The sequence below is a fragment of the Alligator mississippiensis genome, chromosome 4 (genome assembly GCF_030867095.1).
Source record: "Alligator mississippiensis isolate rAllMis1 chromosome 4, rAllMis1, whole genome shotgun sequence".
NCBI lineage: Eukaryota > Metazoa > Chordata > Crocodylia > Alligatoridae > Alligator > Alligator mississippiensis.
The window spans coordinates 169,088,026-169,106,152 of record NC_081827.1 but is presented as its reverse complement, the minus strand read 5'-3'; the positions used below and the strand labels follow the sequence as shown (position 1 = coordinate 169,106,152).

The window sequence follows — 18,127 nt, the reverse complement described above, 5'->3', positions numbered from 1 at the left end:
TCACATAGTTACTCTTGACCCAGGACTAAACTGCATGTATTCTTGGAGAGGGAAAGTTGATTCTAGAAACATTGTTTTCTATGTTTATATTTATTTTTTTATTTTGCAAACTTCTAGGAAAGAGAAGATGGAGAAACACTGATTGCGTAGCAAATGCCTGGAAAAGACTTGGGAGCTCATTTTTACTCTGTGAGTAATTTCTGTTGCTGATGACAGGAATTGTACTATATTCTGTGTGGCAGAGCAAGTCTTGCAGCATTGGGGAGTGGTAGATTAATAAAGAACTCCTTAGCACAAAAGGAATTAAAAATTCAAGCAATAACCTTTAACTGGAAAATAATTCTAGGTGTTGCTGTGTTAACTGCAGCAGCAGCAGTATCTACTGTATTTACCTGAATCCAGGATGACTTCGAATTTAAGATGACCCCCCCCAATAATTATATTCTTAACATGGAAAATTATAAGTCCCCACCTACCCACCCAGTATGGCAGGGAAAGAAATGTGTGGGGGCAGAGAAGGGGAAGCAGCCTGCCCTCTGGCTACTTGCCCTTGCCTGCCCCCTGGTTCCCGTGCCCCCCAGCCACTTGCTTCACCCCAGTCCAGAAGGCAGTTGTGGTGGCAGTTCCAGTCCCAGCTTGGAACCAGAGCCACAGCACCCTGAGCTGCACAGTGCACTCTAGAATGTATATTGTTAGTATAGATTGGTTGTTCTTGGTATAGAAAAAGTTCCTCTGAGATAATGCGTATGATGACAGGATTTATTGAAAAGCATTTTAGTGCTTTTTTAACCATGTTCTGACCTCTTAAGAACATAACCTCTTGAGAGCATCAGCTTAGACATAATTTAGGTATATCTCTAGGGCAGGGATGGGCAAAATACGGCCTGTGGGCTAGATCTGGCCCTCCAGCTGAATGGATCTCGCCTGTGGCTGCCTCCACAGAGCTCCGTATGGGGCTGAATCTTGCCCAGGGCAGCCAGCAGTGCACTCCCACTTGTGCCCGCTGGCCCTGGCTAGCACGCACAGCTTCCTGATGGGGGCTGTGCCTGGTTCAGCTGCTTCTCTTCCTTCTGCCCCTGCTGTGCTGCTCTGGGTGGGGGTGGGTGGAGCTTCAGCCAGGCAGCTTGTGCCCCAGTGTGCTGGGCTGCAGCTCCAGCTGCTTCCCAACTACTCTGCCCACCTAGCATGATGAACAGCCTCCTACTGGCATCTGAGTGGAAGGTGGCTGGGAGCTGGAACCCCATGTGCCGGGGCAGAAGCCACACAACTGAAGCTTCTCTTCTGCCTGGAGCAGTACGGCCGGGGCAGCAGGAGGAGGAACCACTGGAGGATGGGGGAGCTGAGCAGTACCCGGGCAGCTGCAATCACACTGGGGATAACTGTGCCACGAAGCTGTGGGCACTGGCTGGGGGTAAGGCCAGCAGGCACAGGTGAGGCTTGGCCACATGCAGAGTACTGCGGGGGCAGCCACTGACTGCACCACCTGGGCTAGCTCTGCTGCATGTGCCCCATGCCCCCAGCCCCACCCTCTTCCCCCTGGGGACCTAGCGCCTAGGCAACACCCCCCCACACACACACACACCAAAAAGCAAAATACTGTATTTATACTTTAAGTATAGCTATTTAATATGCTCACAAGTTACTTTTACAAACTTTTTCTTGTTATTTATGTAGTTCATTATACACATTGTACTCTGCAAAATGCAGAAGTGTTTTAACTGGTCTTAATTGTTGTAGCTGTTATACTTTAAATTCAGTCATAGTTACACCATCAAATATGTAAATCTGTTTATGACATTCTTTGAAATCATGGCATTCTTTTAAAAAAAAACAACCCACAAAGGTTGGTTTTTGTGCCTCTGAAATTCTCTAGGTTTAGTGCAGGCTCCACTGAGGTTCACAGAAATTATTATGCTGCAGGCTTAATTTCCCTGAAAATCTGTGATAGGTGTGTAATAGCGATCTCAAATCTTAAACAACTTTATGATGACATTGACACAAAAATAGTCTTAATAGATGGGTAAGATACTAGATATATTGTAGTATATTTTCCTATAGCTCTAACAGTTGCCTTTTAACCGCTGTCTTTCAGTAGATTCACAGAAAGATTTGAAGAAATTAAACAATCTTAGAAACAAAAATGCAATAATAGGTTGACTGTAAACCTATGTTAATTTCTATTGAGGTTCACAAAAGGCTTTCTGGATTTAAGGTATTTGTAAACCTTTAGTCAGTTCCAATTTGTACTGCAAAGGGGAAAAATATAGTCAATATATTTATTTGTTAGAGACAGTCTAAAGATGATTTGAATCTGTTATTAGGAAAAAAAAGAAGCAAAGCAGTAGAATCTTGTTTAAAAGAGAGAGAGAATGTCAGTGATTTGAGCCAATGGGGAAACAAATTTGCTCAAAGTTTTATGAGCTCTTCAAGAAGCTGAGAAAATACAATTGGCTACTAAATAGTATATATGTAGATTTGTTTATTTGTGATTTTTTTTTTTTTTTGTTATGCTGTTTCAGGCTTTAAAAATCACCCGTGTCTGCCCTGTCTTGGAGACCTGCCACTTTTGCTGCAGTGTCAGAGTTTGAGGTTGAGGAAGCTTAGTTTTGTGCTGTTTACGTGGATAGTTTTTAACTGCTATCACCCACTGATGCAGAGGATGTGCTTGTGGGGTAGGGGTAGGGGATGAGGACAGTTAGTTGTGAACTGGACTCATGCCCATGTTGGCTTGTAAAAACCTTGCTTTGGGAGGGCAGGGTGCCAGACACTCTGAGGTCTGCAATTCTCCAGCCTCTACTCAAACTATCATTTGATACTGAATTCCCAGCCAGTTATTGCCCTGTCTCTATCCTCCCCCTGATGGGGAAGGTCATTGAATGGGTGGTCACCTGACAACTCCAGGTATACCTGGATGCCATCGTTTTTTCTGGACCCTTATAGCTTTCATCCGGGAATAGACAACAGAGATTGTGCTTGTTGTGTCCTTGGTTAATCTGCACCCAGCGATCAACAGGGGAAATTGTGCCCTGCTGATCTTACTAGAGCTTTCAGCAGCCTTTGATACAGCCTTTGACCTTAAGGTATTGATAATGTGTTTAAATGACGCTGCTCTTATTTGGTTTTGTTCTTTCCTAGCAGGGAGGACTCGGAGGGTGGTGATGGGCGAGTGCTTGTCATCCTTTCAGGACCTTTTCTGTGGGGTCCCCTAGACAGAGTTCCATCTTGCCCCTCCTGTTCAATGTGTGTATAAGGCCACTGGGTGAAATTATGCTGAGATTTGGAGTGAGGTGCCATCATTGCATCCAGCTGTACCTCTCTTTGTCTTCTGACCCTGGCCTCACAGTTTGGTTGCAGTTTGGGACTAGATGCAGGTGAGCCAATTAAAACTGAATCCAGAAAAAACCAAGGTAGTGGTGGGGGTTGACTGCAAGACTCTTTTTTTGGATGGGGTAGGGAGGGACAGGAATGTGGGGAGCGTGCACCATTTCCCTTGGAAGTTAGTTCCAGCTCCTGGCCACCCTGACTGAAGTAGTGCCTCCCGATGTCTAGCCTGAACCTACTCTCAGTCAATTTATGGTTATTATTCCTTGTTACACCTGGTAGTGTTCAGGGGAACAGGGACTCTCCCATTGCCTGCTGGTCCCCCTTGGCCAGGTTGTAGATGGCCACCAGATCCCCTCTCAGCCTTCTCTTGTGGAGGCTGAACAGATTCAGGTCCCGTAGCCTCTCCTCGTAGGGCCTACCCTGCTGCCCCCTGATTATGCGAGTGACCCTCCTCTGGACCCTCTCAATGTTGTCCTCATCCCTCCTGAAGTGCGGTGCCCTGAACTGGATGCAGTACTCCAACTGCGGCCTGACCAATATCGCATAGAGGGGAAGGATCACCTCCTTGGACCTGCTCATGATGCATCTGTAGATGCATGACAAGGTACGGTTAGCCTTCCTGACCGCGTCCTCACATTGGCGGCCCATGTTCATCTTGGAATCAATAAGGACTCCAAGATCATTTTCTGCCTCTGTGCTGACGAGAGAGGAGTTCCCCAGCCTGTAGGTATGCTGCTGGTTCTTCCTTCCCAGGCGCAGTACCTTGCACTTGTCCATATTGAAACCCATCCTATTCTTATCCACCCACCTCTGTAACTTGTCCAGATCTAGTTGTAGCCTGGCCTTCTCTTCTAGCGTGCCCACTTCTCCCCACATCTTAGTGTTATCCGTGAATTTGAACAAGGTGCTTTTCACCCCCTCGTCCAAGTTGCTGGTGAAGATGTTGAACGGTGTGGGCCTGAGGACCAAGCACTGGGGAACCCCACTGCCCACATCCCTCCAGGTAGAAAATGACCCATCCACCACCACTCTCTGGGTGCGGCCCTCCAGCCAGTTTGCGACCTATCTGACCGTGTAGGCGTCAACACCACAGTCGCCTAGTTTTTTTTAATGAGGATGGGGTGAGAGGCAGTGTCGAAGGCCTTTCTAAAGTCCACAAAGACTACGTCCACTGTGACACCTGCATCCAAGGATTGTGTAACCTGTTTGTAGAAGGCAACCAGGTTGGTCTGACAGGACCTGCTTCTAATGAACCCATGTTGATTGCCCCTAAGTATAATCTCCCCTGCTGGTCCCTTGCAGATGTGCTCCTGGATAATTTTCTCAAAGAGCTTTCCCAGGACTGAGGTAAGACTAACGGGCCTATAGTTTCCTGGGTCCTCTTTCCTCCCTTTTTTGAGAATGGGGACCACATTGGCCCTTTTCCAGTCCTCTGGCACCTCGTCAGAGCACCACGAGCGCTCGTAAAAATGTGCCAGGGGTCCCACAATGACCTCTGCCAATTCCCTTAGCACTCTGGGGTGGAAATCATCAGGACCTGCTGATTTGAACATGTCTAGTCCCACCAGAAGTTCCCTGACTAGGTCCTCACTGACCCTGGGCCTAGCTGTGCCTCCTCTGGGTCCGTCCGGGATCCCAGTGGGGGGAATGTCCCTGTCCCTGCTCAGAAAAATGGAAGCAAAGAATCTGTTAAAGAGGTTAGCTTTGTCGTCTGATGCAACCACCTGATTTCCAAGCGTGTCCCGCATTACTCGGTACCTTCTTTTTACCCCCTATGTATCTAAAAAAGAACTTCTTGTTATCTATGATTCGGGTCACTAGTCCCAGTTCCATCTCCGCCTTAGCCTTCCTTACAGCCCCCCTACAATCTTAAGCAACAAAGGTATAATCTTCCTTGGTGATGGCCCCTCCCTTCTGTTGGGTGTACGCCTTCTTTTTGGCTTTGAGATGTTCCTGGATGCTTTTGGTGAGCCATGGGGGCTTTTGAGTACTCCTGCCCCTTTTGATCTGTGTGGGGATTGTTGCCCTTTGGGCTTGGAGGATCGTCTCCTTCAAAAACAACCACTCTTTTTGGACTCCCAAATCCCCTCCCCTCCGGGACCTTAATGTCTCCCTGACTAGTCTCCTTACCTCATTGAAGTCTGCCCTCCTGAAGTCCAGGGCTGCTGCCTTGCTGCAGGCCTTTGCTACCCTGCACTGGATGGTGAATTCCAGCAGGTGATGATCACTATCCCCCAGGTGGTTGAGAACCCGCAGTCCACTCACCAGGTCGTTGCCCATGGCCAGGAACAGGTCCAACAAGGCATTTCCCCTGGTGGGACTGTGCACTTCCTGGGTTAGATGGAGGTCCTGTAACTCGGCTAGGAACCTATGTGAGCTGGCTGACTGCTCTTCCCAGCAGATGTCCGGATAGTTTAGGTCACCCACGATCATCACATCCCTTGACTTAACTGCCTCTGCAAGCTGACCTGAGAATTCCCGGTCCAGCTCTTCTCCCTGGTTGGGTGGCCTGTGGTAGACCCCCACCGTTAAGTCCCTTTCCCCCCGACCCCCTTGTATTCTGACCCAGAGCACCTCAGTCTGCCCTACCTCAGACCTGGTGCTGTTTGCTGAGGTTGTGTATTGCTCTTTGACGTAGAGTGCCACACCCCCGCCTTTCCTCCCCTTTCTACCCCTCGTATACAGCCTATAGCCCTTAATGTTTACTGCCCAGTCATGTGTTGGATCCCACCAAGTTTCAATGAGCCCCACTATGTCTGGGATGGTGTTAGCTAACAGGAGGGCAAGTTCCTCCTGCTTGTTCCCCATACTACAAGCATTAGTGTAGAGGCATTTAAGGCCTCCTGAGGGTGTGTGCACTGCCCCCCCGCCCCAATCCCAGAACTATCCAGGCCCTTGTCTCTTACCTGGGTACTTATTGTGCTCGTCGCCTGTCTTGGCTGGGCTGTTCTTGTGGGTGTCTCTTGGTTTGGTGTTCTGTGGCTCCCTTCATCTTCATCTTGCCTTTCCCCTGACATTGTCTTGAGCACATAAATCCAGTGCTTCAGCATCTGCACTAGCTCCCAATAGCTTTCCAGGCGCAATTCAAGGTTCTGGTTATGACTAGGGACCTACTGAAATTGAGGAGGCAGGTGGCTGATTTTCATGGGCTGACTATGGGGCCAGCTGCTATTTTCATGGGCTTATTGTGACAGGGGCTCCTCTGCACCTCTGGCTGAGGAGCCTTGGTGGCCTCGCCATTGATTAGCTGAGGAGGCAATCCATCATATGGATCCACCCCTCACCGCTGATTGGCAGAGGGCTGTTCATCATGTGACCCCTCACTGCTGATTTGGGTGGGGCAGGGCCACATTATGGGCAACCCTCTCAGTTGATCAGTGGCAGGAGGCAGCCACCATCTTGCCTACTCCCTTTCATGCCAGCAGCTTCCCCTCACTCCATTTCAACACCCTTCTCCCCCCCCGGCCCGGTGGGCTGCAAGGCTGGGCCACAGCAGCCATGAGAACTGCTGCATTTTATTTTTAGTAATTTTTTTTCTTGGATTTCATGGACAAAGCCCAATTTTGCAGTTTCTGCAAAATTGCAGATTAAGTAGGTACTAGCTATAAATTAAGTAGGCATGATCTATGTCTGGGCTGTACGCACCTAAGGGATCACTACCTCTCTTATATCCGTTGTCATCCCTATGTTCAGCTGAGAGTAGCCACCTAAAATTATCATCGATACTCAAAGTCTGGTAGATGAAAACCCATGAGAGTTTATTCCCCACAGCTCTGGAAATTTTTTCTTTTTGAGGCCCACCAGAGCCAGAGTCTGAACATCTTTTGGAAGTACTGCAAGAGTTTTTGGAACAGGGGTGGGCAAAATGGCAGATCTGGCCAGCGTCTGGATTCCATTTCCCAGCAGCTGCTGCCCATGTGGCTCCTGACCAGTCTCCATGAAGGCCTCAGGAGCACTGGGGCTGTGACAGTGCTAGGTTGCAGAACTGGGGCTCTTCCCTGGCCTTGCCCAGCCCAGACCCATGCTGTCATGGTCCTGGGGTCTCCATGGAGACTGGCCAGGAGCTGCTTGGACAAGGTGTGTGACTGGGAAGGGCGCTGCTCTGAGGCTGGGGCTTTGTGATGGTGACAGCATAGGGCAGGACTGGAGCAGAGCCACAGTCTGCTCCCTGAACACTCCTGCTTGTGGAACCCGCACTCATCACAGGGCATGCAGGCCATGGTTTGTGGATCTGCCCCGACCCTGACTTGTCACTGCCCCAAGATCCTGGGGTATCATGAAACAGCTTTGGCTTCTGAAGACCACTGTGTGGGTTTTTTTGTGTTTACCAGTGTATGCATATGCATCTGTTAATTCTGCTCTTGTTTAGTCTCCTGACCTGTGAGGTGAGAGGTTGCCACCTTGTAGGGAGGATGTGCTTTTGTCCCAGAAATGTGATGGCTGCCTCCCAAGTGCAGTAGAAAAGTCCTTGATTGTATCAGAGTAGAAGTTTTCATTTGCTTTACATAGGTACAGATGTGGATATGAGTTAACCTGTTTGTGTGTGACTGCCTGTTTGTGTGTGACAACCTATTACTATATTTTTTAGGGGAGGGCATAGGTCAGATCCTTATTAAGCATCACTTAATGACTTTCTGAAACACAAGACTAGAGCAACTTGTGGATTAAGTTGCTACTCCAGACACAACTGTCCTGGTATCTTCACTTCCTTAGCTTATGTTGTGTAAACAGCATTTGACCTCAACCAGTTGTTAATAATTGAATTAGTATCAGTTAACCAGGTAAAGAGTTTTTAGTCCCCATTGTATGTACATCATACAGAAAATTAGAAAAAAAATTGTAATATTTTACTTTTAATTTGTCTGATTTTGATATCAGTTATTTAATATCTTTCCTCAATTTATTAGCATCTTTCTCCAAAGTTTAGTCATGCTGATTAACAGGTGCAAGTTGAGAAGTTTAGGGTCCTGCTGCTGCAGTTACATGTTGGCTGTTAGATGCCCAGTCTCTTTCAAGTAGCATTGCAGTGCATTTTTATGGAAATTACAAAATCAAAATAAAATTGCATCTAATCGGGTTGTACTACCTTTTACAAAGTAAATGAGAGAATACAAGGACTTTAAAATAAGTTTTAACTTGGTCTCTTGAATAGAAGTGTTTTTAAAAAACTGTTTTGAAGGATTGCTCCTTTAAAAGCAAATGATATATTGTGTTTAAATGTTTTGAAGCCTTCTTTAATGGACTTGCCCTCAACCAGTCTGAAAATGACTCCCAAGGTTTCTTTCCTGAATCTTAACAATTAGTTCAGAACCCAGTATGATACAGTAAAAGCTCTGTTACTGAATGGGGGATGCCAGATAACAAAATATGCTGGTTGATTGAGCAGCCGCGGGCACCACTTCCCCCGCCGCGTCTGGGGTGTCCCTGCGTCCCTTCCGTCGCATCACTGCCCCTTCTGTTGCATCGCTGCCCTCCTGCGGGCCCCACGGAACAGGGAGACGGTCTCTGCACAGCCCTGCACAACCTGTTATGCCCCCGGGCCTTGGGGGCTCGTCAGCACAGGCTGCTTTGCTTCGAGCCACGGGGGCTCAGAGAAACCGGAAGTGCCACGGTGGGCACTTCTGATTTCACTTTATCTTACAAGCCGGCATGCCGGTTAGTGGAGCATGCTGGCTTGTAAGATGCTGGATAACAGAACTTTTACTGTATATGTAACTAACTATATGTACACAATGCTGGGTTCTGAACTAGCTGTTACAATTGAGGAAAGAGACCTTGGAGTCATTGTAGATGCATAATTTTCTAAAAACATCAGCTCAGTATGCAGCGATGACCAGAAAAGCCAGTAAATGTTGTGCATTGCTAAGAAGGGAATTGAAAACATCATGCCACTATACAAATGCATGGTGTGCCTGCATCTTGAATATTGTGTGTAGTTCTGGTCCCCATATCTCAAGGTATAGTAGAATTAAAAGAGGTACATAAAAGAGCTACCAAAATGATCAGTGGCATGGAGCAGCAGTTACCGTACCTGAAGAAACTAAAAATGTTAGGACTTTTCAGTTTGTAAAGAAGAAGGTGGATGGGGAAGGATATGATAAAGATCTATAAAATCATGAGGGATGTGGACTAATTGTACAGGGAACTGTTGTTTACCAAATCCAAGAATAGTAGAACTAGGGGGCACCCACTGAAGTTAGTAGGCGACAAGTTTAAAACTAACAAGATCTTTTTTTTATGCACTGCGTAGTTAACTTGTAGAATTCATTGCCACAGGAGAGGCAAATAGTATAGCCAGATTCCAAAAAAGACTAGATAATTTCATGGATGATAGATCTATTAATGGCTGTTGAATGCAATGGTTGGAGATGTTTCCTGTGGTATCTCTAACTCAGTAATGGTAGATGCCAGGGAGGATACTGAATAGGGGGATATAGAGCACTCTTGAAAATACCTGATTCAGTGCTCTCCCTGTATAGCATCCATTTCTGTCACTGTTGGAGACAGAATAGATGAACCATTGGTCTGACCCATTACGTCACTTGTTATGTTCTTAAAAAGGGATCCAAGTCCTATTCATTAGCTAATGAAGATTTCCCATTTAACCTGTGTGGTTTGGAGTTGACAGTTAAAATATCTAGTCTCGGCACACGTGTGACTAGCAGATAAATGGTAGCCGTATTTATATAACATTGTGCAGTGATTTGTCAAAACTTGATAACTTGTGAAAGAAAAGTAGGAAGAAAACTTAAAAATTACAGGGAAACGCCAAAAGAAAAAATTATTCAGTCTTTTCTTTGAGACCAAGGCAAACAGAGAAGCATAGTTAAGGAGTCGGTCTCTTGAGGCTTGGGGATAAGGAGAGAAAAACTAGACACCTATTGTAAATTATAACAAAGTGAGGTCCTTGCTGTTCTTTTTGCTTATTAAAGATCGACTGAATATCTTGTACTAACAAAAGCTTGCAAGTAGATTCTAAAATGAATATAGTTTGAAAAATCGATTTTTCATTGTTCAACTACAAAGATCTGAGTCCAGTCCCTTTGGGTTTTTCTTTCCTTGCTACAAGGAATGCCAAAGACAGTATACAAAATGCACCTCTCAACTCTGTTTTAAGTGTTTAATGATGTAAACAGTTGCAGGAGAAATACAATAACTTCTCTTTTACAGTCATTTTTTAAACTATCTCTAAGTGCATTATATTAAAATAAACATACTTGGAGCTTGGACTGGCTGAATTCTGACCTTACCTTTTTAACACTAGTTGGACCCAGAGTTGTACAAGCAGGGTCTGCAAACTTAGATCCATCTGAACATCAGAGTTGTTAGTTTCACAGTTGTTATTTTTCAAAACTGAATCAGAAACTTAAGGTTGATATGAATGTCAGTACAATAGTATGGCATGCATCAAGGCAAGAACAAATATTTTTTTTCTACCAAATGTGTTTTATTGATTACTGAAGACAATTAAGCTGATTTGGAAGTGGAAGGCTCTTGCCAATTTGAATTCCACTTCCCTCCCTCCATCCTACCCTATTTTGGTGTCTGATAAGGTTAGAGGTAGAAAAGCTACAGGAAACTTGGGAATATGTGTAAGTAGGAGATGGGAGGGGTTCTTTTTCATAGAAAGTATGAATGTTCAGTCAGAGATATGGGGCGGAAAATTTTCCAGTGCTTTATTTTTCCTTGGGAAATTTTCCATTTCTAAAAATTGTTTCGTAAAATTCATTAGTGACAGTGAATGGATCCCAATACAATAGTGGGCAAGCTTGGCAGTTTCAAAGTTGTAATTAATGTTTTTCAGGCAATTATCCCTAGGAAGTGTGTGAGAGTACATATATGTTTTATTGATTTGTAAACAGGAGGGTAAATACACTCGTATAACAATCCAAACCAAAAATCAAGTTATGAATTAACCTAATTGGCTGTGCAGGTCAAATCAAAACCAAAGCTAACATTTTTATTTAATTTCAGACTGCAAGTGAAAGCAAAACCAAAACTGTGATTAATTTTTGTTTCACTTTCAGTTCAGCAAACAGAGCAGTGTCTCATGTCTTTTCTTGAGTTGGGGAAGTTGGAAGTGTTTGTGTAAGATCTGTTAGCTTTTTAGTGCTTTTGCTTTGAAGTAGTCATAACAATGCCTAATCAGAAAAAAAAAAACTAGTGTGTGGCATCATTATAGTGAAGTTCAAGATACTGAAGGAAGGAAGAAAGTTGGTAGATGTAAATACTGTTGGCAGGAGTATGCTAACAATACAACAAGAATGAAGAAACATTTAATAACATGTAGAAACTGTCCTGAAAGAGTACAAGCCATATGCAGAAAACTAATACAATGAAGTGGTGGAACAACAATATCTGAGAACAGTCTACTTCAGGAATCCTATGCAAGTAAACAAATTAATATTTTTAGATAACACACAGTATAGACTAGCATCTATATTGTTTTAAAACATTATAATTTTAAAAGTTGTTAATGCAACTCTGGACTATTATTTATGTATTTAAAATATTTGTATCCTGCTTTTCTGCTTGCACTAAGCACCCAAATACTTAAAAAAAAAAAAAAAATTATTGGTAAGCCTAAATTACATAATAGATCAATAGTTAACTATGTCAACCCAGCGGAGTGGACTTAGTCCTCTGGCCGATGGCAGAAGCCAAACTATAACTTCCCTATGGCTCTGCAGTCCCAGGGCAACTGAGCAACAAGTTGAGCAGCAAAGTGTTCTTTCTGGCAGGGAGGGGGGAAGCAAACTCCCTGCCGCTTCTCCTTCTCCTTCTGATGGATGAGGCCAGACTAGAATAGGCTCAAATAAAAATATTTTCCCCTTTTGTTGCAGGAACTTGGTAGCTCAAGTGAAATAGCAGATTTGTAAAAATGAAAAATGAAAATGTTAAACTGCTAGGTCTGGGGGAAAAAGAAGCAGGATCCTCACTTTCAAGATCACTATCACCAGATATGTGATCCACCATGTGTAGCTGTTCAAGACAGTCAAGCTTTTTATGAAGCTTTGTGGACAAAATGTCAAAAGAAGATTATATATTAAAAAAAAAAAAAAAAAGCAGGTGAGACATTAGTTTGAGCTATAATTGCAAGTGGTACACCTCTTTCCATAACTGAAAATCAATACTGGAAGGAACATTATGAACTAATTCGTCCATCATAAAAATTACCATCACATTATTGCTTATCACATACTCTCTATCCAAGAGAGAATGACAGAGTGCAAACAATGGTTGTTCAAAGAATTGGTCAAGCAGAATCAAATGGATGGATTCATATACAAGGAAATCCTTTATTGAACATTGTTAGCAATACCTGAACCAATATTCCTGAAGGCAGTTGATACCAAATCATCTTGTCATACAGGTGAATGTATAGCCAAATTACTCAGTGAAGAGACTGAAAGTGCAGGTCCCTCCAGAGTACAAGCCCTTGTAACTGATAAATGTGAGTAACATGAAAGCTGCATGGCAAATATTAAAGGCAAAGTATCCTCATTTAATAGTATTTGGCTGTTTTGCGTATGGGTTGAATCTTCTGGGAAAGGACACAGTAAATGTGACTACAACAAAGACAATACTGGCAAACTGCAAAGCAATTGTGAAGGTATTCAACAATCATCATGTTGCTAATCAGACTTTGAAGAAATTGCAGAAAGAGAAGCAGGGGAAGCAAAGTGCACTTGTATTGCCAGGAGAAACTAGACAGATCTCTGTTACAAAGTGTTTCCATAGTTTGCTGCTCACAAAGAACCGTTTGCAGTGTACTTCAATAGATGACACGGTATCCCAGATCGTTTCCATGAACATTCGAAAGCAGATTCTCAACAATAATGTGTTCTGGGTTCGTGTTCAAGGAGCATTCAATTTGCTACTACCAGTTTCAGTGGCTGTCAAGAAACTTGAAGGAGATATACCAAGCCTTTCAAATATTCCAGAGATATTCAGACAACTGAATGAAAATCCAATTGAGCTTTTTCCTTCTTCACCTCTATCCAAAAAGGTAGTAGTAAAACAGATATTTCCTGAGAGAGCTGAGTTTTGCTCTCATCCAGTTCATCAAACAACATTTATCAGGAGATGAATTATCTACTAGGGGTGTGCGAAGCGGGCCCTATTTGATTCGGATTTGGCCCAAATAAGGACAGTGATTCGATTTGTTGATTTGGATCACTGTCCCTGATTCAATTCAGTCGAATCAGAATCTGAAGAGTTGATGCTGATTCAGAAAATCAGCAATTCGGACACAGGCACAACTTTAAAAGTTTTTCTACATACCTTGAGGTAGCAGGTGCAGCTCGTGATAGCTGAGATGCTGAGGCGCATGGAGCATCCCACAGCAGTGCGGGGGGGATGGGGGGGGGGGGGGCCTCCACATGCTCAATGGCAAACCGGAAGTGGGCCGGAAGCGCTTCCAGTCCACTTTCGGGTCTTCTGGGGAGTGCCCGGGGCGTGCCACCTGTGCACCCCGTGCCTCCCTGACTCTGCGATCGCCCACAGGGGGACCTGGTGCCCCCTCCCAACCCAACAGGCACCAGTTGCCAAGCCGGGGGGGTGCCCTCCCAGGCAGACCTGGAAGTGCTCCTGGTCCACTTCTGGGTCTGCTGCCAAGCACACTGGGGAGCCTGTCCCCCTTCCCCTCCCCCGTGCTTCTGTGGGACACTCCGTGCGCCCCAGCATCGCAGCATTCATGAGCCCCTCCTACCTAGAGATTTGTAGAAAAAACATTTAAATCTGTCTCTGTGTCCAGATCTCCAAATCTGTCCGAATAGATTCAGAGGGTTCTGATTCGATTTGGAGAGGTTAAAGGGTCCTCCGATTTGATTTGAATTTGGAGATTTGGCCGCTGAATTGGGCCAAATCGAACCGGGGGCTGCAGCTTCACACAGCCCTATTATCTACTCTCAATACAGTTATGGAAGTAGCTAAGAATGTCCCCAACATTGACGAAATAACTGTGATGACAGACATTGCCGAGTACTGCACAAAGAAAAACTTTGGAGCAAAGACATCATTTGATAGGCAGCAGAGAATCTCACATGGTGGAAGGGAAACTGTAACACATGACTGTTGTCCAAAGCGTTCCACCCACAGCAGCTTCTTGTGAACAGAACTGGAAGGCTTTCAGTTCAATCATTTATTAGTCTATTCCTCTTTTTTTGTCTTGAATGCACCGCTAAGCTTGCTTCTATTTCTCAAAATCTCTTGCTTCTGGCAAATCAGTCAGAAGCACAATTAGTGAAGAAGATGCAGTATGATGATAAGGTGCCCTTGCCCATAGACTCATTGGTAAAACCATCCTTTAGTGAACAAGAATGTGGTTCAAGTAGTTCTGAATCAGGTTTGTCTCAATCTGATTCTGAAATGAAACTAATAAGTAGTACAAGTGATTCTCCAGATAGTGACAGTGAAACTGGAGGTGCTGCAGTGACCTCAGTGGAAGAGAGTTAAACTCTGTTGAAGTAGATGAGTGGGCAACTGCGGCATATCATGCACAGTTCTTTGGGTGTGCTAAAATTAGTGTCTCAACAGTTTTCAGTGCCTTTGTTTTTTGTCTTAAATTTAAACAATGTAAGGGAAGTTCATGCTATTCTGTATTGTCTTTACATTTTTACAACTATACCAATAAAATAATTTATTTCCACATAAAGCTTTGAATTTGTTTGAATGTAACATTTAAACCACATTAAGTGCACCATATTTATTTTTTTTCCTAATCAAATATTTCAGTTTAAACACTTTTGGCTATTTGGACATAAAATTAACATATTTTTTTAGTTTTGTTTACTAAATATAACTTTAAAAAAAAATGCTAACTCACATCATGCTCTATTTAGTGCTTTGGAAAATTTTCCGGACATTTTTCCAGAAAATCCACATTTTTGTGTTCAGTACAGCAGATGGACAGAGGGAAGGTTTAGTTGTTTGGTGAGGATAATCTGACATATGTAGCTTAAGCTTGGTTGCTCTGCTTTTCATGATCAGTTGCAACTGTCCCAGATTAAACTTTTTTCAGGGGACTGAAACCTTCCTCACTGTTATTTCATGGTAAATATTTGGGAAGTTTTACTGATTCTGAAAGCAATTTTTATTGCACTATCTCATTGTTCCGTAGCAGGTCACAACCTCACATACTTTAAAATCTCATCATTCTGACTACCATTTTGCTTTTTCTGCTTCCTGTTGAAGCATGTTTTTAGTTGCTTAGTGGAGTTATCTCTATTTACAGGATGAACGTTAATATATTAAGCTTAAGTGAATATATAAAGCAAATATATTTGTGCTGTTTCCACACTTGGTAATTGGCAGATAAAGTTTTAAAACAAAAGTAAGGACTGAATTTGCAGAAGAATCCCACTGCTGCTGTTTGTGGCAGAAAGTTTATAGAATACAGCATAGTCTACCTCAGCCTCCTTATATTGTCTTTACAAAGGTCTGATCCTCTGTTTAAATGGGAGAATTCCCTTTAGAATGACTGACTCTTTAAGAGAAGAATGGGTGTGTTGGAGCCCAAAAGTTTAGTGACATTTGCTTAGCATGAGAGAAAAGAGAAATGGCCTCAGCCTTGTTAGCAGGAGAAGACAAAATTAAATTAGAGCAGGCATTAGAGAAAGGAAAAGAGTGAAATTGTCTCCTTTCTTTTACTGCTCTTAAGTTTTCTTTTCAGTAACTCAGAGAGAGATTAAAAGAAGAAACAGTTTTGGAAAATTAAGACTTTGGGAATCGGAGAGCATCCTGGGCAGCCTAAAAATATACAGGAGGTGAAGAAGAGGTTGAAGAAAAGGCTGGTGAAAACAGAATTAGTTGTGTTAGTCTAAAACAGGGGTGGGCAAAACATGGCCCAAAGGCCAGATCAAGCCCACGAACTGGTTGGATCTGGCCTGCAGCTGCCCCATAGTGCTCCTCATGGGGTTGACCCCCACCTGTGCCCACTGGTCCCAGCCCTGGCCAGTACATACAGCTTCTGGTGGGGCTGCTCCTGGTGCTACTTGGCTCCCCTCACTTCCAACGGCTCCTCTTGCCCCTGCCCCTGCTGCTCCACTCCGGGCAGGAGGGAAGCTGTGGTTGAGCAGCCCCTGACCCAGCGTGTGGGGCTCTGGCTCCCGTTCCTGCCTGCCTTCCACCCACTCTGCCCACCCAGCACAGTGAGCAGCCACTTGTGGGTGGCTGAGTGGGTAGAAAGCGTCCAGGAGCTGGAGCCTCATATTTTGGGGCAGGAACCACCTGACTGCAGCTTCCCTTCCACACGGAGCAGTGCAGCAGAAGCCGGAGGAGCTGCTTGGAGGCAAAGGGAGCTGAGTAGCACCTGGGTGGCTTCAGCCACACTGGGAGCAGCACCGCCAGTATGCTCTGCATCCTGGTTGGGGCTGGCAGGAGCATGTTGCAGGCTGCCTCAGGTGGGGCTTGGCCCCATGTGGAGGACCGCGGGGGCAGCTGCAGACCATACCACCTTCCCCCTAGGGCAGGGGCATGCAGGGATTGCGGCCCAGCCACGGCCCTGCACGTCCCTGTCCACAGAACCTTGGTCAACCTCAGCTCGTGCTCTCCCCACCCCATCATCCCAGGGTCTCTGTGGCTGCGTCCAGGGGGCCAGGATCTTGGGGCAGTGAGAGCACAGGGCCAGGCAGAGCCACAATGTGCTCCCCACATGCCCTTGCTCATGACGCCTGCACTCGTTGCAGGGGCACGTGGGTGGTGGAAGATTGCGGCTCTGCCTCGGGTCCCAGCCCCACATTGTCACTGCTGTGTGACTCCACCCAGTGATCCCAGATTTGCCTGCTTCTGAACACTGCCCCCACATAGGGAGTTCTGGTGAGCTATTGTGGGGGGTGGGGGTGCTGACCTGGCTGGCAACCACTCATCAAAGCTTCCTTTGTGGCCCCCAGGACCAAATAATTGCCCATCACTAGTCTAAAGTCAGGCAGAAGGCAGGGCCTTCTTAGAGACTAACTGATCTCTAATGGCATCCTTAGAGACTAACTGATTCAGAGAGGCATAAGCTTTTGTAGGCAATAGCCCACTTCAACAGATATGACAGACTATAGTCGCCAATAGAAGCTTATGCCTCTTTGTATCATCTGGTGAAAACAAAATCAGTAAACTAACCATTTAAATGAAATAATCTCAAAACTATGATTATTTAAGATTAATCTTGTTCTTTGCCTTCCTTTTTTGTAGTTACTTGTACAAGCCATAACCATTACCCACACTCGCATCTGTACTTTAACTTGTCAAAGTAGATGCCTTCTAAGTTAAGATTTTATCTTGCTCTCCACTTTGTATCCTTGCTCTAAGGTGTACAAGAGCCAAAGGGATGTTGCATACCAACCAATAAATGAGAAATGCCTTTTCCCTATTAAAGACCTGAACCATAGAAACACTGTCACTCTGACCAGGACATCTTTATTCTGATTGAAGGAAGCCTGAATGTTGCTTTAATGGTAGGTAGCATAAATCATTGAATTTTTTTTTTTCTTTTCACTGCCTTTAAGAATTTCTGGGGGACACAAATTTTGCTTTGAATATATACTTGTCTGCAGTTTAAAGCTTCTGTATTCTGAGTGGTTTTTCCATAATGTGGACCCTAAATACGATTTTTTTTTTTCTTCTTTCTGCTCAATATAAGTCAAAGACCCGTCTTCCCTGAAACATGGATTTGGTGTTCAGGCTTAGTGGATTCTGATAAGCTTTAGATGGTTTGTTCACCTGTAATTTTAGTAGATATTCTACCTTCTTTAACCTTACTACTTTACACAGTTTTATAATAGTGCTACCATTTGATAATAGTAACTGGCTT

General features: G+C 44.5%; 1 protein-coding gene across 4 annotated transcripts in view; it reads left to right on the top strand.

The window, feature by feature from the left end:
- Nucleotides 1-18,127, top strand: part of SPOP (speckle type BTB/POZ protein) — a 51,645-nt gene that overhangs the window by 3,375 nt on the left and 30,143 nt on the right. For 2 of the 4 annotated variants that reach the window (XM_014603638.3, XM_019482620.2), the window contains exons 2-3: nucleotides 118-189; nucleotides 17,626-17,771. The gene's annotated coding sequence lies outside the window, so the exon portion shown is untranslated. The remainder of the gene's footprint in view (nucleotides 1-117; nucleotides 190-17,625; nucleotides 17,772-18,127) is intronic. The other 2 variants (XM_006276690.4, XM_019482619.2) reach the window with 1 other exon arrangement.